A 6,000-nucleotide genomic window follows, 5' to 3' on the forward strand; every position below is an offset into this window, starting at 1 on the left:
CATGTGATGGTTTTGCCTCAGTTTACATGCAGTGTTTGATTCTTACTGTTGATACAAGTAAATATTGGCTATTTATCTTACCCTTATTAGGTTTTTTATCCTCTTCTAGTTTTGTAGATAAAGATCCTCTGAAACGATGGTTTCTAAACATTTTCGCTTTTAACAGAGTGGAATTGACATGTGTGATAAGAAGACTTACCTCTCTCAATTAGAGTAAGTTCAGTGGATGCTGTGGTTTTGATTATGGAAAAGCTAAGCTTGTAAAAATGCTGCTTGAATTCTCCTTGTATAGATTTTTCTCTTATTGAGGTCCCTTTATGCAGAGGGTAGAATGCAGAACGTAATTCATGCTTCCTTATCTTATGTGTCATCTAAAAATAAGTGGGAAATAATATTTATGATTAAAAAAGTTATACATCCAATGAATTAATTTAACTTTGAAAAAGTGTTTTCTCTAGAAGTTAGAATTTCTACCCCCTTGTTCAGATAAGTTCTTGTAAAAATAATTTGATTTGTTTTATTTATTAAAAAATTTTTATTTATATTTTTATTGCATATATATAATATACAATACTTATATATTTATAGTATATATATATATAAAACAAAATTTACTATTTTAACCATTTTTAAGTGTACAGTTTTGTGGCATTAGGTACATTCACAATGTTGTGCAATCATTACCTCTATCTATTTCCAGAACTTTTTTTTTTTTTTTTTTTTTTTTTTGCGGTATGCGGCCTTTCACTGTTGTGGCCTCTCCCATTGCATAGCACAGGCTCTGGACGCACAGGCTCAGTGGCCATGGCTCACGGGCCCAGCCGCTCTGCGGCATGTGGGATCTTCCTGGACCGGGGCACGAACCCACGTCCCCTGCATCGACAGGTGGACTCTCAACTACTGCGCCACCAGGGAAGCCCTATTTCCAGAACTTTTTCATCATCCAAACAGAGACTCTATATCCATTAAACAACAACTCCCCATTCCTCTCTCTGCCCAGCCCCTGGAAACTTCTATTCTACTTTCTGTCTCTATGAATTTGCCTGTTCTAGGTATCTCATATAAATGGAGTTATACAATATTTATCCTTTTATGTCTGGGTTATCTCAGGAAAATGCTTTCAAGATTCAACCATGTTGCAACACATATCAGAATTTCATCTTATTTTAACAGAAAAGTAAGCAGAAATATAAAAATGAGATAAACCAAAGATTTTCTTCCCCATAAAACAAGAGGAAAACTTCGTCTTTTGCAGTAGCGCTGGAGAAAAATGAAGAAATAAAATCTTAAAAACTTAAGGAATGGAGTCAAAACCATGGGAAACTTTAGGATAACAGGATAATGGGAACATTGTAGTCATCTTCCTGCAATGTCCTTCCCTCTTCACACCTTCCATTCCTTGCTCTTTCTTCTCTACCTAACCTCCATTCATGGTGTTCCTCAGGCCTCGGGCCTGGGTTCCTATCCCCTATTCTACCCTCTTAGGAAACTCATCTGACCCTGTATCTTTAAACATTTTTATATTTTCAACCCCAAAATCTATATCACCAGTTTGGGCCTCTCTTCTGAGCTCTGTACTCAGATATTCAACTGCTTCCTTGACATCTCCACTTGGTATGTCAAAACCTTAACATGTCTAGCATGAAATATTAGATTTTTCTTAGAAGTCTTATTTTCCTCCATTTTTGTGACAGGGAGTGGCTCATAATTCACCTCACTGCTCTTTTACCTACTGTGTCTAATTCAGCAGCAAGTCCTTTTTGTTGTATTTCCTAAAATGCCTCCTGAATACATCCACTTCTTTCCAGTTTCACTGTCACCTATTTCATCCACATATCATCTCTCCTGTGGCTGCTCCAACAGGCTCTGTGCTGCCCGGTAACAAGAGTACTCTGAAAACATTTACTGCTGGACATGAGTGTTCAGCATCCTTTAAAATGAGTGTCAGCGCCTCATTTTTTCTTCTCTGGAAGGGTTTGACATTAAGCTTTTTTCTGTCTTTGAGGGAAGGGACACTACTTTTTGGATGATTCAGCTTCTACTAAAGGGCCCACAGAGTCTACTGTGAAAGAAATAGGAGGAGGGAGGCAAGATGAAGAAATCTCTTAGGTGTAGACTAAAGGCTGTGAAGGCTAAACTGTGTGTGTGTGTAGGAAGGGCAGAGAGAGAGAGAGAAATGTCTTTAAAGGCCCAAACAGAGGGGATTGGTACCTTGTTTTCCTGCAGACACATCATGGTTAGATGGAGTGTTTAGACCAACAGGAACAAAAGTCTTCAAAAGATTCCTGATCTTTCATCATGGCACAGAGGGAGTAAGGCCCATAGTGAGGGGTGGTGTTTGAACACTCAAGACCTGTGAGGAAGCTTGAGTCGTTGACCAGAGAGCACCAGCCTTCATAGAACACCTCTTCTCATCCCCTATTTGTTTCTGTCATCAGTGTTTGGTGAGGATATGGTTTGTCAGCAGTCTTGCCTGCTGTTGTCTAGCAGGAATGTCACCCCATCGGCTAGAACCTCTGGCTTATTCCTGTGGCTGCCCTATTCCCAGGCATTGTATTTTATTTTATTTTTTTCATTTCATTTCATGCCGTACCACGTGGCATGCTGGATATTAGTTCTCCAACCAGGGATCGAACCCATGCCCCCTTCAGTGGAAGCGCAGAGTCTTAACCACTGGACTGCCAGAGAAGTCCCCCTAGGCTCTTTTTTGAAAGGACACATAAGCTTTAGAAAAGAGATATGGTCTCTTGAACACCTGGTGATGTGTGGGGGAATCCTTGCTTCTGTACTTGGGAGGCTGACCTGAACTAGCATATGACCCCTGGCTGGGACACTGGCAAATGACATGTTAATGGGATCACATCACTCCCTTTCAAGCTCCATACAGTGGCCCCCTAAGCCCTGCCCACCCCATTGCCATACTCCCCCATTTCTGTGCTCTGGTTACATTAAACTTTCTTTTGACTTCCGAGCTCTTACCTTTCTCAGATCTTTTTCACTTGCTATTTTCTCTGCCTTGAACACCCTTCCTCTTATTTGCACAACTATGTCCTTGTCATCTTTCTGTTTGTTTAAATGCCACTTCTTTGGAAAAGGCTTTTTTGACCTTCTCCCTCCCCTTATTCTCTGTATTCTTGATCTCAGCCCTTGTTTGTTTCCATCACAACACATCATTATTTGTGATTATTTTATTAGGTTGTTTTTATTCTATGTTCCCCACTTTAATGTCAGCTTCTCGGGGGTGGGATTGTTAATGTTTCTCTCATAGTTGTATCCCCAGCACTTATTATGGAGCCTTGTATATATCAAGCACTAAAAGAGTAATTATTGATGAGGAATTTCAACAAATGTGTGTTGAGTGCCTACTGTGTGTCCAGCCGCAGGAAACGGATCACCTCACCTAATCCTCAGCAACCCTGCAAGGTAGGTAAAGATTATCCCCATTTTAAAGATGAAGAAAAAGGTCTAAAGCAATTAAATAACTTGCTCTAGGACATATATTTGGTTAGTGGCAGGATTTGAACCTAGTTTTGAGTTTAAGTCCTGAGCTCTCTGTAAAATTGATCCTGTTAATACTTTACCAGAGCAATGTTCTGAGTCACTCAACTGAAGAAAGATGTAGAGGGGATCAAAACTTGGGGAACAAGGTTATAGATCCAGTTAACTGCTCTCGTCAGCCTGAGTAAGGGTGCAACTATGCAGAGGTCAGGCTAAGTAGACTTAAATGGCTACTTTTTAGGTTAGAAAAATCTAACCTAGATTTTTAGGTTAGAAACGATATGCTGAAGGATTTTAATGGTTCTTTAGGTTAAAAATTATAATAAGTAATAAGTCTGGATTTTTTTATAGGTTAAAAATTATAATTAGTTATAAGTCTGGATTTTTTTTATAGTTACTGGCATAATAATTTCTTGCTAGTTTGACTGAAAAAAAAAAAAAGATTAAGGAAAGAAAGGTCCTGACCATTTTTTGGAGAATAAGGTCTGGCCTTAGAAATCCTTCAAAGCTTCTTCTAGTTAAAGTGATTTCATGGTTTAGTTGTTTTGACTTGAGCTGTGGGTATTTTGCTTCTGGAGTCATTATTGTTTGTGTTTCAGTAAACTATTAAGGGGTGATTGCTGTGTTCTTCAAGCTTGTTTTTAATAGTATGAAACAAATTAAAAAAAAGTAGCAGCTTGTTATCAAATGCTCTGCATGCCACTTACTGTTTGAAAATGTCATTAGCATTTGAGGTTTCATGGAGCATGGAATCTTATCATTAACCATTTTTAAGACTCTAAGATACTTCAGTTCTGAGAAATGAATTAGTAAGTTATATTGCTTCAGAAGGCTTATTTCTGGACTAAAACTCAATTTATATGCCAAAGGGGTGAGTTTATACAGATGATTATAAATTCCTTGAACATATTCCCTACTCAATCCTTTTCTATACATGAGTGGTCAATTTCAACATATTAACTTATGAGTTGATGAGTAGGGAATATCTGTGAGGCTTCCCTCAATATTAAACTGAAAGTAAGACTATTTGTAACTGTGGTGATTTAAAAAATTAAATCAAAAAATTAAATCAATCATGTTCCTTCCAGGGGATTACATATTCATGTGTAATTTAGATATGTTTATTGAATTTTTATTGAAATGAAATCCAAGGAAATTCTGAAGTGGGAAGGTATACTGACTGAAATAGAGACAGGTGGCGTTTTCAAGAGTGATTATTCTAAAATTCCAAAGAATATGTCTGTGGCTATCTTTTTTGATTTTCTTGATAAACATTGTTAATAACTTTGGCTTAATCTTGAAATATAAATTCATTAGCTTCCAGAAAGACTCCTCCAGGTAATCTAATGCTTATTTCACTGATAAAAACTCTCCACTATCTCCTTGTCCTATATGGCAGAATTCACTAGGCAACTTAAAAAATTTATCTTGGCTGTCCAGTATGTGGCATTGCCTGCCTTGGTTGCTACCTTGAGTCTGTCTTCCTCTTATGTGAACCTGAATAGCAAATCAGGTATTTGTTGTATTTTTGTTGTATCCATTCTGACTTGTCCACGGTCTGATTTTTGAGCTCGTCTGTGATCCGAATAAGCATAACCCCTTGACAGCTAAAGTGTCTTTGATAGCCAGATAGCTTCTCCTCTGACTCTTGGGGATTATATCATGCAGTTTCAGAGAGTATTCAGAGTGAATGACTAATTCTACAAAACCAACCAATGGTCCTCTAGACCCGAGAGGCAAAGAAATGACTGAGCACTGAAATGCTGCAGAGGTGATTATGGTTAATATCCTGTGAAAGTTATAGATGGCTTCATACCAAGCATAAAATTAAATAGGTACATTAAAAACTTTAAAAACCTCATTCATGCTTCAAAACTTTTAAATAAGTTTCAAGCAAACAGTTAATTGTAAATTTATTTGTTCTTTGCATGAATAAATAAAACAAGTTGAGCTTTTTTGGACTTAGTACTTAATATCATGTGGATGATTCACATCACTGAAAACCTTGTTTCCATTGAGATAGAATTCTGGCTAGACATTGATTCATATGTTTCTGTTTCAACAGCTATCACTTGAACTAACTTTTCTTCTCTCTGATTTTTTCATATTTAAATAATTTACCAATACTTTTGAGGTAAATCAAGTCCTTTGGTCTTATCATAGGATATTTCCTTCTTACTTATTATATATTAGCTCATGATATTCTTGAAAGACTCATTAACTATAATTAAATGACATTTGTTAGAAACAAGAGTTTTTAAAGTTGGAATTGAAATAGTTTCCTATCATTATAATAATATAGAATTGCTTTCTTATCAATCATACCTGTCAATTCAGGTCCAGGGTATATATGAATGATTTTGTGCTGCTGTATGAGGTAGAGTTGCCCGTGAGAGAAGCAGCTGAATCACAAATCAACACCCTCAATTCAAATTGTTTTCTCGGGGCTTTATAACTGGTCATGGTATAACAGAGGCTCACAGGGAATAGCAGAGATATAAA

This window comes from Mesoplodon mirus (genome assembly GCF_964341445.2).
Source record: "Mesoplodon mirus genome assembly, chromosome: 3".
Taxonomy (NCBI): Eukaryota; Metazoa; Chordata; class Mammalia; order Artiodactyla; family Ziphiidae; genus Mesoplodon; species Mesoplodon mirus.